Source organism: Chiloscyllium plagiosum, unplaced genomic scaffold (genome assembly GCF_037043375.1).
Source record: "Chiloscyllium plagiosum isolate Xiang-an unplaced genomic scaffold, Cpla_swu_hap1 HiC_scaffold_14, whole genome shotgun sequence".
Taxonomy (NCBI): Eukaryota; Metazoa; Chordata; class Chondrichthyes; order Orectolobiformes; family Hemiscylliidae; genus Chiloscyllium; species Chiloscyllium plagiosum.
Window position 1 is genome coordinate 99,781,701 of NW_028270152.1, and position 21,506 is coordinate 99,803,206.

Genomic DNA, 21,506 nt, shown 5'->3' on the forward strand with positions numbered 1-21,506 from the left:
TGACACGTGGAAATAATCAAATTATGAGAATTTAATGTGTCGTGAGGAGTATATGCACCTGGCATTTTGAACACTCAATGGAGAGTAACTGCTGTTGAGCAGCTGAGCAACTGCTGTAGAGCCAGAGAGGTAACTGGCCACCTAAAACTCTATCTAGGATAACTTTTCATGTAAAACCTAGTTGCTGTTAAAAACAAAGGAAGATGACCCATGGATATCAGCAGCTGGAAGACTGAAGACAGCGGAGGAAGCAGAGACTGTGTGGTCTTGAGATTAATCGTATGCAATATTTACTACGTGAGTTCTAGGAACAGCGTTTTTCTTCGAGTTGGAGTCAGATAGACATCAGTTAAGAAAAGGGGGTCTTGTATTTGTGAATAGTTGTTGTTATTGATGACTATTAAAGTTAAGAGACTAAATTGTTATTTTTCTTTAAATAGTGCCATGTCAGAATTTTGTCACTCGTATTTTAACAAATTATACGGCAAAGTGAGCTTTTCTGGGTGTTTGCTTTAATTAACCGAGGGGTTCGACATCCACGTCGCTAATGTCCATTCACGCTAACCCCATTTCCTTGCACTTGGTCCATATCTTTCGAGTCATTTCCTATCCATATATTTGTCCGAATGCCTTTTAAATGTTGTCAATCTACCCCCCTTAAACGCATCTGGTAGCAGCTCTTTACATCTGCGTAACAGCCTCTGTGTAAAATCGTTGCCCCTCAGGTTCCCTTTTCTCCTTCCATTTAACCTTAAACTGATGCCCTCTCGTCCTTTATTCTTCAAACCTTGGAATAAGACTAAGCACATTCACTATATCCATGCCCCTCGCGAACCTATACACCTCTATTAGTTCCCCATTCATTCGCCTCTGGTCTAAAGAACAAGTCCTAGAATGTCCAAAATTTTCCATTAACTCAGACCATTGGGTTGTGGCAACATCCTTGTAAATTTCTTCTGCATTCTTTCTAGTTTAATAACATCCTCCCTCTAACAAAGTGACAAAAACTGAACACTATACTTCAAGTGCGGCCTAGCCAATGTCTTGTATATCGCAACATAGCTTCCCAACTTCTATACTCAATGCCCTGACTGATGAAGGCCAGTGTGCCAAAAGCCTTCTGTCTTCCTGTGACTATTTTCAGAGAACCGTGAGCCTGAACTTCAAAGACTCTCTGTCCACTACCCCCCGTTAAGGCCCTACCATTCACCATCAAACACCTACCTTGATTTGACTTTCCAAAATGCAAGATCTCACACCTATCTATGTTAAACTCCATTTGCCAGTTCTCGGTCCACTTCCCCAGTTGATCAAGGTCTTTCTGTACTTTTGTTAATCTTTCCCACTGTGCACGATACTGAATTATTTAGTGTCATCTGCAAACTTTATCATCATGCTTTTTACAATCTCATTCCAATCATTCATAACAGATAACAAACAGTAATGGGCTCAGCACTAACCTCTGAGATTCTCCCCTAGTTCACTAATATCCTTCAGGTTAGGAAAATTGCATCCTTACCTGGTCTGACCTCCATGTGACTCCAGACCCGCAACAATGTGCTTTAACCTTATCTGTCCTGTGGGCAATTAGGATGGGCAATGCATGCTGCCTATCCAGCAATGCCGTCATCCAGAGAATGAATAAAGAAGTTACACGCCTCCAATCCTACAAGTATCCTTCCACTATTAACCTCTCCTTCCTATCATCAAGTCAATTGAGTACCCAATTTGCATGTTCCCCTCTGCATTCAATATGATCGAATCTTCCAGAGCAGCCTATCATGTGAACCTAATCAAAGGCCTTACTGAAATCGATACTGAGTACGTCTATTGCTCTCTCTGTCTACTGATTCAAGAATCTATGCAAAACTAAGTTCCTACAATTATGAATCCTTGCCGAAAGCGTTTTTGGGGCAATATCTTCCGATTTGACCTCCTTTGCAAGGAATAATCTCCTTACCACAAACACAGATGTTTGTGCAATGAAATGAGTGGGAAGAAACTGAGTGTTTAATCTGTCGAGCTATGAGAGAATAGAGATGGTTGCACTGAAACTTGATGTTTGGTTGCGATCACTTATTTTCAGAAGAGACATTGATAGGGCGAGAAATTCTATACTTTACCCAGGTTTGATTGGCTTGATTTATTGTTATGTGTACATCTGTACAGGGAAACACTTTACTTATGAGTAATGGAGGCAAATCATAATAAACGTGGCCAGACAGATCATAGGGTGAAAATAGACATGTACAGAGTAAGGCATACAGGTCACTCTGCACAGGGCGTGCACGAGACAAGATAAACATGAACAAGATCAGCATTATGTGAATTTAGAGAGTCCATTCATCAGTCTAATATGGTTTTCCTTATTGTTTCTAAGCCATAATTAACTCTCCCCACATTAATAAGCAGTCAGTGTGTGAACCTGCACTGAACGTTATTTTGTTCACAATCCCCAACAACAGACACAATACCTTCCATGCGAAACAGGGAGCCATTCCCACCAGCTTCCGCCCTGCATAGAGAGAACCATGCTGTCTCTCGGAGATGGAAGGTGCCTCCTTGAGATTTTCCACAAAGCATTTTGCTTGCCTCTTCACTGTAAAAAAAAACACGTTAAAGTCCCATATGAGTATCATGAGCAACGGAGCCAGGAGGAACCACGTGGAGCAGTCTGTGCAGCCTCTGCTGCACTTGTTCATCATGTTAGAGCATCAATTAGGAAAATCAAGTAAGGACGCAGACGCTAGAAATCAGAGTTGGAAGTGTGGTGCTGGAAAAGGCAGCATCCGAGGGGCACGAGAGTTGATGTTTTGGGCATAAGCTTTTATCAGTAATTAGCATTGATTACCTCCTTCTGTACCTGTGAAAGAGCGCTTAGCGGCTGAATGGTCTCCTCCTGCTGTACCTGTGCGACTCCTGGGGCTGAATGGCCTCCTCCTGTTCCTGTGTCATTGACTCAAGGGGCTGAATGTCATTCTGCTGATCCAGTGTAAGTGACTCATGGGGCTGAATGGCCTCCTCTTGTTCCTATATAATGGACTCAAGGGGCTAAATGGCTTCTTCCTCGTCCAATTGGACAGGGCCAAGGGCCTGATTGGGTTACCCCTGGTTCCTGTTTAACAGCTCGTTGTGCTGACAAGTGTGATGATGCTGCAGCTTTCAGGTGTTATTTTGTCCTAGTTTCTTTTAAGAGACAGCTTGAACGATCATTCCCAAGATGATTAAGTCCACTGTTAAAACAGCTAGAAAGGCCTTGTATTTATTTTAATGCAGCCTAATTGGGTGTGGCCAGTTCTCACAGATTCGGATCTCTGGCTTTTGGCTTCTCAGTATTTCAAAAACTATTGGGGTCCCCACAGAGGTATAAGCTTCAGTGACTATCCCCTGGCTGCTACTGTCTCTGACCTTTTTTTACTGGATGCTAATTTTTCCCCCTCCTAGAGAAATGTATGTGAGAATTTGCCTTTTTTGCCAAGAGGTTGTGTTGATGGGATCAGACTATATCGGCACAATTAGTTAGTAATAGGATTCTAGCTGTTACTCTGTTAAGTTTTTGAATCGTGTTGTTCTTCTAAATTCCTTTTTCTTTGATTATATTTTAATGATAGTGCTCAAATGAACTGTTTTGCTTAACATCGAATAGTTTCACCAATCACATTACATCTGAACCAGTTGTTATATTTACCTTTAGAATAATATATTGGTTGGATTTAAACGATAACTTTAACATATTTGTAAGGGGCTCTGGCCTGGTCCATAACACTGGACTCTTTGTTTCCTGTGTAATAGGCAGGAGGGTCTGAATGGGCTATCCCTCTCCTTGTTCAGCAGTTTCAATGGCTTCCTCATATTCCTGTAAAGTGAACTCGAAATGCTGAATGACTTCCTCTGTTCCCTGTGGAATTAAGCAGCATCTCAATGTACTGTTACATGATTGCTACATGTACTTTCGCAGCACAAGCCTGAGTGTTGTCCAGATCTTGTTGCACACGGACACAGACTACTTCAGGAGCTGACGGAGGGGGGCGGGGGGGGCACATTGTTGTGAAAAATTGGGTAATCTTCAAGGAATATCCTCTCTTCTGATCTTACAATGGGGGAATGACTTTGATGAAGCGGCTGAAGATGCTTGTGAAGACGAAGCTAACATGAGGAACTCCCACAGAGATGTCCCGGGACTGAGATAATGGACATCCACACATCACAAATACCTTCCATTTTTCTGTGATTGACTCCAGCCAGTGGGAGGTTTACGCTGATTCCCAAACAAATTCAAATTTTGTTTAACTCCTTGACGTCATCCTCAGTCAAGCACTGTCTTGATATCAGGGCCAGTCACTGTTATCTGAAACTTTGTGTTCACATCATATGCTCATATCAACAGGAGCAAGGAGTGCATATTTCAAACAGAAGGTATTGAATGTCAGCAATTCGCTTTTCCATCATGTTACGAGAGCGAGATGACAAAGTATTTAAAGAAGAGGTAGATGGATTTGACGAGACAGAGAGTTAAGTGTCATGAAGATTTGGACATTGAAGAGGATTTCATAAATAGAACAGATCAGCCATGATCTTAGTGAAGGGAAAGGCAGGCTCGAGGGGGATGAGCGTTCTGCCCCTGTTTCTGATGTTCTCACATTCTATTATTGGAAGGTTAGTGGGTGTTATTTTCCTGGATGGCGGTTATTGAATGTTGCAGTCAGCGATGTGAGCCACCTCTGGGTGAGATATGGGGACCGTTTTCACAGTTAATCTGGGTCTACAACATGGCCAACAAATGAAGCATAATTTGCAGAGAGGGGAAGCTCTGTAAGAAGAAATGAGGTGCCTCTTTCATACCCAGCTTGGGTTTTCAAATTACATTTCCCAAATCACCTCAAACCGTGTGTGACAATACTGAGGGGCTGAATGGTCTTCCCTTCCTGTGCAGCAAGTAGCCTCCAACTGCTCCTGTCTAGCAGGTTTGAAGGGCTGAATGGAACCCAGAGCATGGGACTGAGGAGCAGGAGTAGGTCACTAGATACTTACAGCCTTCTCCACCAGGCACTAAAATTGTAGCTGATCAGGTTGTGGTCTCAGCCCGACTTTCCTGTCTGTATCCCATTATCCGTGGCACAATTCCCTGTCAAGTGTTTAACTAATTCAGCCTTGAAACAATGTGGACATAGAGGCACTTCCAGTGAAGAGAATTCTGACTTGAAAGGTCGTTTCTGAATTTCTCCTCATCCCTCTTAGAGAATCAAAGAGCCATGCGGTATGGAAACAGACCCCTTAGTCCAATCTGTTCACTCGAACCACATAACCAAAGCTGATCTAGTCCCATTTGCCAGCATGTGGACAGTATCCCTCGTCTTACAGACACTTTTTAAATGTGCAATTGTACAGCCTTTACCACTTCCTCTGACAGCATTTTCTGTACACACATCACTCTCTACGTGAAAAGTTTGCCCCTCTGGTTCCTTCTAAATTATTCTCCTCTTGCCTTCAACCTATGACCTCTCGTTTCGGACTCCTTATCTTGGAAAACAGACTGCGACCATTCAGACTTTTCATGCACACTTTCTTATAGCTTGCACACATTGCTGTGATGAGAAACAATGAGGGAGACAGTGTGCAGTATAGGCCACTCCATCTCGGGCAGATCATATTTTCTTCCTCTCTGAGTTGAGTCACACAATGATATCATCCTCGCCCAAACTGGACCATGTGAGGTTTCATTGAACATTGTCCAAACTACGACTACATTCTAGTCCCTGCTCCATGTAGGCATATTGTTGCTGCTTTTTCTTAGCAGAAAATAATCAATTTGAAATGTATTTACATGGGCCTGCGTCATTTAAAAATGTTTAAATGTTTATGCATTCAGAGTACCTGTGTTAAAATGAAGGCTCCTTATGTTTAAACAAATGCAGAAATTGCTGCAAAAACTCAGCAGGTCTCTCAGCATCCAAATGCCTTTCAAATGTATTAATTGGACCAGTCTCCACCACTTCCTCTGATAGCTCATTCCTCTGCGTGAAATGGTGCCACATTCCAAATCTTCCCCCTCTCACTTTCAACCAATGGCTTCTACTTTTGGACGCCTCTACCCTGGGAATAACCCTTGAACACTCACCCTGTCCATGGTTGTTTTGATTTTATAAAACTCTACTGCTGCGAAAAGTGATTCCAATCAACACGAAAGGCTGTGCTCTCAGTCTTCCCTGGGCCTAAATTCGGAAATTCAATACTGACACCCCTTCCTTCTCCATCAAGATACAATTCTAACACCATTTTCATCAGTCTGTCTAGACGTATTATGAAAAATCTCTGAGATTTGTATCTGAAACCTTGTGCCCAGAGATAGAGACACGAGCACCACTCAGCAATAGTCCCTAAGCTGCAACATGATTCCTTTGTGTGTCTGTTCATCAGCCTGTTCTGACACAGTGTGACACACCTCCACAATAGGTAGGACTTGAATCAAGACCGGTTGGTCCAGAGCGAGGGACACTACCACAGAAGTTTAGGATTTGGAATAAAATTCAGGGTTCTGGCTCAGAGGCACGGGTACTACCCATGCCACAAGAGCTAAACTATTCCCAGCCTTTGGGTCATATTTTACGTGCCAGCTTTCAGATCGGTATGGGATTTCATAAAACCTGGTTAACATTACTGAACTACACAAAATGTTTTTCATTGTTAAACAAATGCAAGGTATTTGTCCCAATTGTCGGATTGTTCACGCACTGTGCCATCGAGATAAACCATAAACATCGTTAACTCCTATTATGTGCAGTCTGCAATATTAGGGAAATAAATCCTGCAGACATACTCTGCACAACGACAGGTCTCAAATAGATATTTATTGCTAAATACCAAAGACAAAGAAAGACATAATTTCTGGTCCCAAAACACCAATAACCTGTGTGACTGTCCTCTTCCTAAAACCATGAAAAGATACCAGGCCGCCAATTACTGTCCAGCCTCTCCTCCCCACTGACTGTGTCTGCAATCTGTCCCTCCTCCGCCTAACCAGACAAGGCCAACTAAGCCCAGGGTCTTTGTGAAAATCAAGGCTGGCGTGTGCAGGCATCCTGGAGAGGGTGAGGTATTGTATAATTGAAGAGGGAGAGTGAGGAGGCAATAATATCACACACTGAGCTGACGGGTGGCAGATGGAGTTTAATTTGGATTAATGTGAGGTATTGGATTTGGTAAATCAAAGAGAGCAGGACCTATACAATTGAAAGTAAGGCCTTTGGCAGTGTTGTAGAACAGAGACCTAGGCCGTCAGGTATAGTTCATTAAAATTTGCTTCTCATAAAGATAGTGTGATTAAGGAGCGGTTTCACACACTTGTCTTCATTGGTCACACCGTTCAATGTCGAAAATTCGACGTCACGTTGAGGGTATACAGACATTGGTGAAGGTTCTTCTGGAATACTGTATCCAGTCTAATCATCCTGCCAGCTCATTCTATATTCACACAACCCTTTGTGTAAAAACGTTGCTCCAGATTTCAACATGTAAATTTCCCCCCACTCATTTTAAAACTGTGTCCTCTAGATTTGGTCTCGCCCACCCTTAGAAAATATCTTGACTATTCACTTTGATATTACAGACCTCGATATCATTAAGCTGGAGAGTGTTCAGAAGAGATTAACCTGGATGTTCTTGGGAATGGAGGGAGTGAGTTATAAGCGGAGGCTGGATAGGCTGGGACTTTTTGTCACTGGGGAGTATGAGATTGAGGGTATGATGTTACGCAGGTTTATGAAATTATGATGGGTACAGAAAAGCTGAAGGGCCAATGTCTTTTCCCTAGAATCGAGGGTTCAAGACTGAGGGATATCTTAAGGTGCGAGGAAAAAGATTTACAAAAAATCATGAGTGGTAATTACTTTAGACAAAAGCTGGCTTGTGTGTGGAATGAACCTCCAGAGGAAGTGGTGGACGTATGTGCAGTTACAATGTTTAAAAGACGTTTAGATCAGCACATGGATTAGACATCAGTTTGGATGGTGCTGTGAGCATCTGCCCTCTCCCTGTCCCTCTCTGAATGAATCCCTCTTGGTTTTCACCCTCTGCCAATGCATGTGCAGTGGCGTGGGGAGGCCACCAGATGGTGGCATTGCATCACTTTAAGCACCACAGAGACCGCCAGAGCTGCCCCACACAGAGACACACAGATACACACACAGGAATGGTTAGGGCACGGTGTGAAGCTCATCTGGTAAATTAAGTGAAACATAAAAAATGCTCAATTCGCCTGGTACACTGTTATACTATGAGGGACGGAGAACTCCCAAATTTCACTGTTTAAATAAAAACATCAATTTATTTTTTTCACTCTGAAAGTGAACATTTTACATTAACTATTCAACAACTCTGAGATCCCCTTTCTCTTAACTGCTTATTACCCGACTCCAGCTCTTCAGCAATATACTGTTTCTGGGTCTGCCATCCTCTCACATCACAGGTGCTTGTAAGCTGTCAGTTCAAAACAGCATTCACCCTCTCTGAAAGGTACAGTACACACTTTCAACTTCATCACATTATACTCTGATGAATATAGATAAGTGGAACCTATCTGGATTTCTCTTGCTCTGTGGTTTGTCAATATTTCATCTAATCTGTCTCGTTTATGTCAGGATTTTTGTTGCTCATTGACAGCATGTCGACTCTGTCCGTGGGAATATAGCAGTATTTCACTTGCTCACACTCGTGTGTGTGGGGCAGGATTTCATTTGTTTCATGGGGACTGTGACGCTATGACAATCTCAATGTTTGTGGATGTCACCAAACCTGGAAGAACTCTGAAGTTTCTGGAGGACAGTGTGGAACTGTAAGAGGACAATCACACGTTGGTGTAGTGTTCAAGTTTATGGCAGATGGGGATCAGTGCAGAGCAATATGAGGTGATGCACTTTGGTAGGAAATACAATGAACGGCAGTTTAAAGCAGGCTGTGCCGTGATAAAGGGACTACAGGAACAGAGGGCGCTGGGTGGAAATGAGCAAAGATTGTTGAAGATGTCGGGACAAGTGGGTAGAGCAGTAAATGTCACAGATTAGTTTCAGTATCTGAGCTGTTTACAGAGGGAGGTGTAGGAGGGAGTCTTCGTGCTCCCTTCCTGGGAGGTGGTGGTGACGATGTGTTGTGTACCCACCCTCCTGCCCATCGAGACCGTGGGGATTCAATTTGCAACTGCTCGACACAAATGGGCGATAGCATCAGGGCCACTGCTTCTAAGTTTTGCCGGTGGGAAATACAGCTGCCAGTAGGATTAAAGTGAGAATTGTCCTTCACTGAACATTGCTCCTTACGCGGTCGGTGGAACGTGGATGTTTCAGATACTCCACACGACGTGTCCCGGTCCTCCCTGGCTCAGACCAGGGTCTTTCCCACATGGCGGGTGTGTGTGGGGGGGAGCGACCGGATATCGGGCACTCCACCACTCAACTTTGCCCTTTCTGCCCTATTCCAGGCTGTTTCTCTTGGAATGGGAGAAGAGGAGGGAGGGAGGGTGTGAATGGGTGGCCCTGCTCTTAGTGCTGGCATAGGTGGGGGACAGGGTCATGGTGAGGTGTCCGGATAGAGTCAGTCAACTGTGTTGTATCCATGCAATGTTATTAATTTGGGGGGGGGGGGGGGCTTAAAGTGGAGGGAAGGAGAGAGAGAGAGAGAGAGAGAGAGAGAGAGAGAGAAGGTGCTGCATGCAGCAGTGAGAGTGATGGAGCATGCACCTTGTTTGGGGGTCGGTGCTATAACAGATATACAGTGATTGTGAGGGAACAGAGAGAATACGGTGACCCTTATCCTGACAGAGTGGGAAAGGTTATTGCTGCTTTTCCTGTATTGCTGGGCATTTCCTCAGACCGCAGATACTGCATTGAGCTGAGTGGTGAGCTCAGACCATGCTCGGTGGGTCTGGTGGTGTGGCCCCCCTCTGGGAAGAGAATTCTGCCCCTCTGTACTAGCCCATCCACCAGGACCTCCGTGCCCCTGTCGACAAACCGTGGTGTAATTACCCCTCATCAGCCATGCTCGGGGTAAACTGTGCAGGGCAGCTCCTAACAGAGAAAGCTCAACCGTGGGCTCAGTGGCCTTCTCAAGATGGAGCCTGTGCCATGGATCACGGAATATCCAGGGACATCCGGGCGATGGTGAGTATCTCCAGCCAGGATGGGTGGGAGAATCGGGCTGGTTTTGAATGAAAAGGACACCAGGGATTGGGGTGGTTAGCTAATGAGGTGAGTTCGATAAGATTGCACCAGGAAAGTAGCTCAGTCTTGTGCAGATAATCCCTCTGCCACACTCAAGGAAAATTAAACAAAGACAAATTATTGTTAGAATCTGCCCTATGAGTCATAGATTCTGCTCAAACCTATTCCAGTTGCAAAAATGCAGATCAAATGCTCATCTGACCTCACACCAATATTCCTTTTCCCCATCTTTCCTGGGAAGACTCGCTAATATTACAGGATGCTATCAATGTGTCTATATTTCAGCATTCTCAAACCTGGGAACACATCCTTCCATGACACTGTCTCTCAGTCTCCCCCTCACTGTCCATACACCAAACCCCTCCCATATGGTGATACTTAAACTGATTCCCTTGCCATCTCTCTGTGGCACTGATGGTCACACCCACAGTTAATGCCCCTTCTCATCGCACAATGGAGATATGGAGCTGTAAGTGGGTGGGAGCTGTACAATCTATCACTTCCGGCATGGGCTGCAGTTTCCCCACCCTGGGCAGTGATCGAGCACAGTCTTACTGAGAAATGCAGTGGGATGGTGTACGCAGTCCTACATGCTAGGAGGGCAACTACTCCTGGGTTACATGTCAATGCACTGGGGGAATGTACACAGATCTACATACTGGGAGGGTAACTGCTCCTGGTTTACAGATCAATGCACTGGTGTGGAATACCCAGCTCTACATATTGGGAGGGTAACTGCCTCGTGTTTACAGATGAATTCACGGGTGATCACTGCACAGGTCGCTGTGCTTGTCAGACTATCTGGTTGAGGTTTATAGATAATGCAATGGTATGGTTTGTGTCGCTCCTTATGCTGGATGGATATTTGTTACAGGTTTACACGTCAGTGCCCTGCTGTGGTCTTCACAGCTCCCCGTGCTGGGCAGATATCGAGTCCGGGTTTATATATTAATGCACTGCTGCATTCTGCACAGCTCCCAGTTCTGGACAGATATCTCGTCCTGGTTTATATATTAATACACTGCTCTGTTCTGCACAGCTCACCGTGCTGGACAGATATCTCGTCCGGGTTTATGTATTGCACTGATGTGGTTTGCACAGCTCACCGTGCTGTACAGATATATGGTTGGGCTTATAGATCAATGCACTGCTATGGTCTGCACAGCTCACCGCGCTGGACAGATATGTGGTCTGGGTTTATGGATCAATGCCTTGATCTGATCTGTGCAGTGTTCCACTATGGACAGTTTGCTGGATTGTATTGACCAGGACAATGGATGAATCTGGACATATTGTTGGGTTGTACTGAGCAATATACTGGCCTGGTCTACTCAGTTTTCACGGTGAACAGATATCTCCTCTGGGTTTATGATGTCTGGGCTGGTTCTGTGAGGTGGATTGAGAATGTGGTATATCTAACCATTGCAGCTGATCTGGCAATGCCTTTAGTTCTCATTCCTTTGATTGGACCCTCAGTCTCTCACCCCATTAATTTTACAGTGTGCCCCGGCACAGTACATCATGTTGGTGGGATGGATATGGGGGAAAGGTGCTGGACAGGTCAAGGAGTGCCCCGGATAATTCTGATAACAACATTATATAACTGCCATTCCCCGGAACGTTCTGCCCCCGACATTCTATAACTGACATTCCCCAGAACGTTCTGTCCCTGACATTGTTTGTGAACGGCCGGACATCAGTGAATTGAACAAACGATAAGATCCCGAGGGAGGAGATCCCGTTCCAAGGAGAAGGAGGCACTGTTCAGAAGGCCCCTCAGGCAGTTAAAGGGGTGAATACGTTTTCCCTGCATTTACATTTCTTCACGACACAGGTCGACCACAATTTTGACCAAAACGCAGGAATTTCCAAACTCCGGTTGCCTTCAGGTAACTGGAAGAGTATCCTTCAGGACAGCAACGTTTCGACCCTCCATATTAGGAACTGGGAAGGAGTGACCTGCGTCTGCTCTCGAGTCATCGAGTGTGTGGGAATGTTCTAAAAACCATCTGTCCTTATGGATGTGTCTGTGTGTTTGGGGAGGGAGGGCTTCTTGTGGTTTATGTCACATTTTTGTCAGTAATTCCGAACTTTCCATTTGTTATTCCAGCTCCAATCATTTTAATAAATCCCTGAATACAGGGACACATTTGAAAATCTCACTGGGTCCCCGATCAAACGGGCCCCTTTGCCTCCAGGCTGATGGATAATGGGTTTGTTTTCCTTCCTCATAGTTAACGTAGTGGCCATCTACATCCTGCTTTATAAAGATTGTGGATTGTCTCCATGTGTCAGACGTTACCTGGGGGCCATGGCAGCGGCGGATCTCCTGGTCATTATCCTCGACCTGATCCTGAGACACATTCCCATTGTTTATGAGGAACTGTTTTATTTCCTGAGGTACTCCGTCCCCGTGTGTAATATCCACGCCATTCTGCTTTATGCAGCCACTGACTGCTCTGTCTGGTTCACCGTCACTTTCACCTTTGATCGGTTTGTTGCCATTTGTTGCCAGAAGCTGAAAAGTAAATATTGCAGTGAGAAGACGGCGGCTGTGGTTCTGGGAGCAGTGACTGCGCTGAGCTGTTTAAAGAACATTTCCTGGTATTTTATGCTCACGGCTCGGTATCGGCTGATGAACATCCCCTGGTTTTGTTATGTAACGAACGCTGTTCGATTCTCCAGTGTCTGGGGCACAATCGAGACCCTCCACCACATTCTAACCGCGTGTGTCCCATTTCTCCTGATTCTGCTGTTCAATGTTCTCACCGTCAGACACATTTTAGTGACGAGCAGAGCCCGCAGGAGACTCCGCGCTCACTCCAATGGGGACGCTCAGTCTGACACAGAAATGAGACACCGAAAAAAAACCATCATTTTACTGTTTGTGATCTCGGCCAATTTCATCCTGTTATGGTCAACCTTCATGGTGTATTCTATATGGAGACGGATTTGGTGGATTGGGTATCGGTCTGTGTTTATCGATTACTGTGTGCTGGAATTGGGCTTCATGCTTCAGCTCCTCAGTTGCTGCACAAACACCGCTATTTATGCCGTGACCCAGACTAAGTTCAGACAGCAGCTGAAGAATGTGCTGAAATATCTCTTCACGCAAATCCATCCATCAATCAAATTCCCTCATTAATCAATCCTTCCGGGATTTACTAATTTCAGTTCAGTGTTTCAGCTATGGAGCAGCCTGTCGCTATGGTAACAGACTGAGGGTAGCGCTGTTTGACCATCCTTATCCCACAGTGGGGTTACAGGGAAACATTTCAATGTTTCTCACAACTCAGGGGCTAGTGAGAAAAGGCGCCATCCCACTGGCTGTATCCATCACTTCCATTTGTAAACAAAAATGTTCATTAAAGCCTCCCGAGCAGCAGAATGACCGATGTTGTTGTGTGTCTTTGTGTTGGAGAAGCTGAGCTGGAGAGAGACAGAGTCAGCCCCAAGTCATGGTCCTCAGGGAAGGGGAGGTGACGGCGCCCTGAGCTCAGGAGCTGCGTTTACCTCCCTCTGTTCCGAACCGCCACTGCAGCCTGGCCTCCCCATTCCTCTCCACTACTCTTTCTCTTCACTTCTCTCCCCCTCTCTCTCTTTCTGCACACTGTCTCTTTCTCACCACCTCTCCATTTCACACCCCCCTCTGAGACTCGCACTACCAACTCCCCGTTTCTCCACCTGCCTCCACTCTTCCCTCTCCCCTCACCCTCACTCTGCCGTATCTGTCTCCCTCCCGTAATTCCGTCTCTACCTTATTTCCCCTCCTCCCACTTCATACATCTCTCTATCATCTCACTCCCACCCTCTACACGCAGCCTCGCCACCATATACTCCCCCCCCCCCTCAGTCTGGGTCAGAGGGAGAGGGAAGAATCAGGGAGAAAGAGTGTGTCAGAGACAGATGGGGGGAGGGTCAGGAGGGAGAGAGATTCAGTCAGAGAGAAACGGAGGGACGTGGGGAGAGAGACACCGAGGGAGGGCGATTGAGAGTGAGAGAAGGTGGAAAGAGAGTAAAGGAGCAGGGAGAGAGAGCAGGGGGGAAGAGAGAGATAGGGTGAGAGATGGAAAGAGAGAGACGGGGAGGAGATAATGAGAGACAGAAGCGAGAGTGAGACTGAGAGAGGTGTGAGGGAGGGGCGAGGCCAATAGATCGGGAGAGGCGAGAGAGAAAGGGGGCAAGTCTTAGAGAGAGCGAGGAACAAGGAGAGAGAAAGGGGGCGAGAGAAATGGGGAGGCGCGCGAGAGAGAGAGCGAGAAGAGGAGAGAGGGAAGAGGGAGAGAGAATGAGGGGATGAGAGAGTGAGGGGGCGAGAGAGAGACAGGGGTGAGAGACAGAGAGAGGTGCGAAAAAGTGCAGGATGGCAAGAGAGAGATAGAGGAGGCAAGAGAGAGAGGGTCGAGAGAGAGAGTGAGTGAGAGGGCAAATGAGACCGAATGGGTGAGAGAGAAGGAGAGTGGGAGGGCGAGAGCGAGTGGGCAAGAGAGAGTTCGTGTATGTGAAAGTGTTGGGATGAGAGAGAGTGAGAAAGATGGGACGAGAAAGACAGAGAGGCGAGAGAGAGGGGAGAGAGAGAGGAGGACAAGACAGATAGAAGGAGAGGCAAGGACTGAGGGGGTGAGAGAAAGAAGGAGCGAGAGAGGGAAGGGGTATTTAAGCGAGAAAGAGAGATGGACAAGAGAGATTGAGGGGGACAAGAGGGAAAGGGAGCAAGAGAGACAGAAGGAGCAAGAAGGAGAGAAACAGGGTTCGAGAGAGAGGGGGAGGCAAAAGAAAGATAGAGAGGGTGAGAGAGGGGTGTCGAAAGAGGGGAGCGATGGAGAGAGAAAGGGAATGAGAGAGAGTGGTGGGAAGAGAAAGGGGAAAGAGTGAGAGGGTGGGAGATAGTGAGCGAAGGCAAGAAAGAGACCGAGGGCAAGAAAGAGAGCGAGGGCTATAGAGAAAGTGTGATGGGCGGAGAGAGAGAGAGTGAGGGTGAGAGAGAGAGACACAGGTGGTGAGAGAGGGGAGAGAGAGAGAGAGAGGAAGGGCAAGAAGGGGAGCGGGCTCCATGAGAGGGGGTTTGGCAGAGATGGGGCAAGAGAGAGAGGGTGACAGCGAGAGCACAGGGGCAAGCGTGGGCGAGACAGAAAGAAAGAGAGAGAAAGTGACAGAGTGAAGGGGAGGGAGGGAGAAAAGAAAGGAAAGAGAGGGAGAGAATAAGGCGACAGAAGGGAGTCGGCAAGCGCAAGATGGACTAAAAGAGAGAGATCGGTGGGAGAGGCGCACGTGTGTGAAAGAGAGAGAGACACAGAAAGAGAGAGACAGGGTGAATGAAAGAGAGAGAGAGATGGAGAGATGGTGAGAGAGAGGACAGAGAGAGGAAGGGTTAGAAGGAGAGAGGGGCGCGTTAGAGGGCTGTTGAGCAAGAGAGGGGACGAAGGGGGCGACGGGAGAGAGCGCGGATGAGAGCAAGGAAGCGGAAGAGTGAGGGAAAGAGAGGCGGTGAGAGAGGGAGATAGTGAGAGAGACAGACGAGGAGACAGGGCAAGAGATAGAGGGCAAGCAGTAGAAAGAGAGAGGCTGAGCGAGAAAAAGAGAGGAGCTGATCAAAAGATAGAGAGAGGAGAGTGGAATGGGGTCGAGAGAGGGGACGAGAGAAGGGAGCAAGATAGAAGTAGATGGTGGCAAGAAAATGAGAGACAGGGTGCGAGAACGAGAGAGAGAGTAGAAAGAGAGGGAGATGAGACGACAGTGACTCGAGAGAGAGTGAGTGAGCAAGGGTGAGTGCGTCCAGGGGGAGAGAGAGAGAGAGAGAGAGAGAGAGAGATACAGAGGGGCGAGATGGTGCGGAGAGAGCGACAGAGCGAGAGAGAGAGAATGTGGAGGGAGAGTGAATGAGTAGGGTGAGAGAGGTTAAGGGGATGGGAGAGCTATGGTGCGAGAGAGGGGGCAAGAGAGCGAAAGGGGGTGAGAGAGAAAGAGGGCGAGAGACAGAGTAGGTGAGAGATAGTGGGCGAGAGAGAGAGAAGGGGCGAGAGAGAGAGTTGGGGCGAGACACAGGGCAATAGCGAGAGGAGGGGTGAGGCGGTAAGACAGAGATGGGGCGAGGGAGGGAAAGGGTGGCGTGAGAGAGAGGGGCGAGAGAGAGAGAGGAGGAGGGGGCAGGGCTGGTGAGAAAAGTGTTGGGGAGGTGTCGGTATTGGACGAGGTTGGGGAGGGGGCGGAGTTGGACTATGCTCGGGGAGGGGACAGTGTTGGATGGTGTTGAGGAGTGGGCGGTGTTGGATGGTGATGGGAGGAGGGTGTTGGACGGGGCTGCGGGGCAGGGGGGTATTGGACAGGGCTGCGGGGAGTGGGAGGTGTTGGACGGGTTTCGGGCCTATGTAGGACAGGGTTGGGGGAGGGGGCGGAGTTGGACGGTGTTGGAGAGGGGTTAGTCGTGGAAGGGCTTGAGCATAGGGTGGTGTTAGACGGGGTTGGGGAGAGGGCAGTGTTGGACGGGGCTTGGGTGGGGGGGCAGTGTTGGACTGTGTTGGTGAGGGGGCGATGTTGAGACAGGTTTGGGGGTGGGGGCAGTGTGTGACGGGGTGGTGAGTGGGCGGTGCTGGAGTGTTTTGGTAAGGGGAGTGTGTTGGACTGGTTTCGGGGAGGGGAGGTGGCGGTGTTGTGCGGTGTTGTGAGATGGGGCTGTGTTGGACTGTGTTGGGGAGGGGATGGTGTTGGAGGGCGTTGGGGGAAGGAGCGGTGTTGGTCGGTGTAGGGGAGGGGGCGGTGTTGGCCGGGATTGGAGTGGGGCGGTGTTGGACGGCGTTGGGAGATGGGGATGTTTTGGACTGTGTTGGGGAGGGGCCGGTGTTGGACACGGATTGGGAGGGGCTGATTTCGTTGGGATTGGGGAGGGAGCGGTGCTGGAAGCGTTGGGGGAGTGGGCAGTGTTTGACTGTGTTGTGGGGGCGGTTTTGGAATGTGTTGGGGAGGGATGGTGTTGGACAGGAGTTGGGGAGGGGAGCGGTGTTGGACGGGGTTGGGGAGAGGGGTGGTGATGGACGGGGCTGGGGGAGTGGACGGTGTTGGACGAGGTTGTGGGGATGGGATCGTGTTGGACGGGGTGGGGAGGGGGCAATGATGGACTGTGTTGGGGAGGGGGTGGTGTTGGACGGGTTTGGGAGTGGGGGCGGTGTGCGACGGGGTGGTGAGTGGGTGGTGTTGGATTGTGTAGTGGGAGGGGACGGTGGTGGACGGGTTTCGGGGAGAGGAGGTGGCGGTGTTGGACAGTGTTGTGAATGGGGCTGTGTTTGGACTGTGTTGGGGAGGGGATGTTGTTGGACGGGGTTATGGGAGGGGGTGGTCTTGTTCGGGGTATGGGAAGGGCCAGTGTTGGACGGGGTTGTAGTGGATGTTGTTGGATGGGTTGGGGGAGGGGGCGTGTTTGGACGGGTTTGAGGGAGGGAGCGGTGTTGGGCAGGGTTGGGGAGGGGGCAGTGATGGAGGATGTTGGGAGATGGGGCTGTTTTGGACTGTGTTGGGGAGAGGGTGGTGTTGGAGCGAGTTTGGGGGAGGGGGCGGTTTTCTTCGGGATTGGGGAGGGGGCGGTGCTGGAAGGGTTGGGGGAGTGGGCAGTGTTGGACTGTGTTTTGGAGGGGGCGGTGCTGGACTGTGATTGGGGAGAGGGCAGGGTTGGACGGGAGTTGGGGAGTGGAGCAGTGTTGGACGTGTTTGTGGGAGAGGGGTGGTGTTGGACAGGGCTGGGGGATGGGGCGGTGTTGGACGGGACTGGGGAAGGGGCGGTGTGACGTGGTTGTGGGAATGGTACGGTGTTGGACAGGGTGAGGGAGGGGTCGCTGTTGGACTGTGTTGGGGAGTGGACCATGTTGGCCGGAGTTGGGGAGGGGGCAGTGTTGGACTGTGTTGGGGCGGGGGCGGTGTTGGACGGGTTTGGGGGTGGGGGCAATGTGCGACGGGGTGGTGAGTGTGCGGTGTTGGACTGTGTTGGGGGAGGTGATGGTGTTGGACAGGTTTCGGTGAGGGGATGTGGTGGTGTTGGACGGTGTTGTGAGATGGGGCTGTGTTGGACTGCCTTGGGGAGGGGATGGTGTTGAACGGATTTGCGGAGTGGGCGGTGTTGGTGTGGGTAGGGGAGGGGGCGGTGTTGGTCGGGGTTGGGTGATGGAGCATGTTCGGACGTTTTTGGGGGAGTGGGCGGTGTTGGACATGTTTGGGGGAGGAGGTATTGTTGGTCGGGTTGGAAGTTGGGCCTGTGTTGGGGAGGGGGTGGTGTTGGACTGGGTTTGGGGGAGGGGCGGTTTTAGTCAGGATTGGGGGAGGGAGCGGTGTTGGAAGGGTTGGGGGAGTGGGCAGTATTGGACTGTGTTGTGAGGGGGCGGTGTTGGACTCTGTTGTGGAGGGGCGGCGTTCGACGGGAGTTGGGGAGGGGAGCAGTGATGGACTGTTTTGGATAGAGGAGGTGGCGGTGTTGGACGGGGTTGGGGAGGAGGATGCTGGACGGGGTTGGGGAGGGGGCAGTGTTGGACTGTGTCGGGAAGGGGGTGGTGTTGGATGGGTTTGGGGGTGCGGGCGGTGTGCGACGGGGTGGTGAGTGGTCGATGTTGGATTGTGTTGTGGGAGGAGGCGGTGTTGGACGAGTTTCAGGGAGGGAGGTGGCAGTGTTGGACAGTGAAGTGAGATGGGACTCTGTTGGACTGTGTTTGGGAGGGGATGTAGTTGGATGGGGTTGGGGGAGGGGACAGTGTTGTTCGGGGTTGCGGTGGGGCAGTGTTGGATGGGGTTGGGGAGGGGGCGTGTTTGGACGGGTTTGAGGGAGTGGGCGGTGTTGGACAGGGTTGGGGAGGGGGCGTGTTTGGACGGGTTTGAGGGAGTGGAAGGTATTGGACCGGGTTGGGGAGGGGGCGGTGTTGGAAGGGTTGGGGGAATGGGCAGTGTTGGACTGTTTTGTGGAGGGGGCGGTGTTGGACTGTGTTGTGGAGGGGGCGGTGTTGGACAGGAGTTGAGGAGGGGAGCGGTGTTGGACGGGTTTCTGGGAGAATAGTGGTATTGGACGGGGCTAGGGGATGGGGCGGTGTTGGATGGGGTTGGGGACGGTGCGTTTTTGGACGGGGTGGGTGATTAGGCGGTTTTGGACTCCGTTGTGGAGGGGAGGGTGATGGACTGGTTTGGTGGAGGGGAGGTGGCGGTGTTGGGCGGTATTGTGAGATGGGGCTGTCTTGGACGGTGTTGGGGAGGAGATGGTGTTGGACAGGGTTGGGAGATGTGGCGGTGTTTGTCGGGGTTGGGGGTGGCGGCGCTGTTGTAAGTGGTTGGGGGAGGGGATGTTTATTGACTGGATTGTGTGGGTGGGCGTTGTTGGACAGGGTTGGGGAGGTGGCGGTGTTGGACGGAGTTGGGAGATGGGACTGTGTTGGGGATGGGGTGAAGTTGGACCGGGTTGGGGGGAGGGTGCCGTTTCAGACGAGATGGGGGGCGGTGTTAGACTGCGTTGGGGATGGGGTGGTGTTGGGCTGTGTTGGGGAGGAGGTGTTTGTGGACTGGAGTTAGGAGAGGGGAGCGGTGTTGACGTGGTTGGGGGAGGGGGCGGTGTTGGACGGGTTTGTGGTGCGGTAGTGGTTTTGGACGAGGTTGCGGTGAGGGGGCAGTGTTGGATGGGGCGGGGGAGGGGCCTGTGTTGGAATGTGTTGGGGAATGGGCGGTGTTGGAAGGAGTTGGGGAGGGGCAGTGTTGGATGGTGTGGGGAGGGGCGGTGTTGGAAGGGGTTGGGGAGGGGATGGTGTTGGACGGGGTTGGGCAAGAGGGCGGTGTTGGACAAGGTTGAGAGGGGGCGGTGTTGAACTGTGCTGTGGGGCAGTGTTGGACAGAATTCGGGAGGGGTGGTGTTGGACGGGTTTTGCGGATGAGGGCAGTGTTGGACGGGGCTGGGGAGGGCATGGCGTTGATGGGGTTGGGGAGGGGGCAGTGTTGGACAAGGCTGGGGTGGGGTCGGTATTGACCGGGTTGTGGGAGGGGTCGGTTTTGGACGAGTTTGTGGGAGAGTGCGGTGTTGGACAGGCTTGGGGGAGGGGGCAGTGTTAGACGTGGTTGTGGAGGGATCAGTGCTGGACGGGGTTGGTGTCGGGGCAGTGTTGGACAGGGCTGGGGAGGGCGTGGCATTGATAGGGTTGTGGAGGGAGCAGTATGGACTGGGTTGTGGAGGGGGTAGAGTTGGACGTTGATGGTGAGGGGGCAATGTTGGACGGGGCTGGCGGAGGGTTCAGTTTTGGACGAGGTTGTTGGAGAGGGTGGTGTTGGACGGGGTTGTGGAGGAGGCAGTGTTCGACTGAGTTGGGGAGGGGGCGGTGATGGATGGGGCTGGGGATGGTGCGGTGTTGGATGGGGCTGGGGATGGGGTGGTTTTGGACGGGTGGTTTTGGACGGGGTTGGGTTTGGGGGAGTGGGTGGTGGTGGATGGGTTGTGGAGGGGTGCTTTGAATATGATGGGGAGGGCGCAGTGTTGGACGGGGATGGGTGGTGGCTTTGTTGAACTGTAATGAGGAGGGGGCGGTGTTGGACGGGGTTGTGGGCACGATGGAATTTGATGGGGTTCGGGGTGGGGTGGTGTTGGATGGAGTTCTGGAGGGGTCGGTTTTGGACGGGGTTGGGGGAGTGGTCAGTGTTGGACTGGGTTGGGATAGGGGCGGTCTTGAATGTGTTTGGAGGAGGAGCGGTGTTGGACTGGGTTAAACTGGCAGTTTTCAACATTCTCCCTCGACCTGTCCCCACTCGATTTTCCCCCTCGACTTGCCCTTCTCGACTTTCTCCCACCCTCGTCTTTCCGCCCTCGTCTTTCCACCGTCGACTTCCCCATCCTCAAATTCCCCCCTCGACTTTACCCCCTTACTTCCCCGCTCGACTTTCCCCCTCGACATCCCTCCTCCACTTGCATCCTCCTGATTTTATGCCCCTTGATTTTCTCCCCTCGACTTCCCCCTCGACTCCCCACTTGAATTTCCCCCCAACTCCCGCATCGACATTCCCCTCCTCGACCTCCCCATCCTCAACTTTCCAACCCTCGTCTTCCCCCCTCAATTTTCCACCCCCTCGACTCTCGCCCACCCTCGACTTTCCTCACCCGATGTCCCCCCTCGACTTTGCCCCACCCTCGACTTCCCTCCTCGACCTTCTCCCACTCGTCTTTCCCACCTCAAATTGTCCCCCTGGACTTTCCCCCACATTCATCTTTCCCCTCAACTTTCTCCCCAGACTTTCCCCACCCTCATCTTTCCTCCATCGACTTCCCTCTTGACTTCCCCTTCGACTACC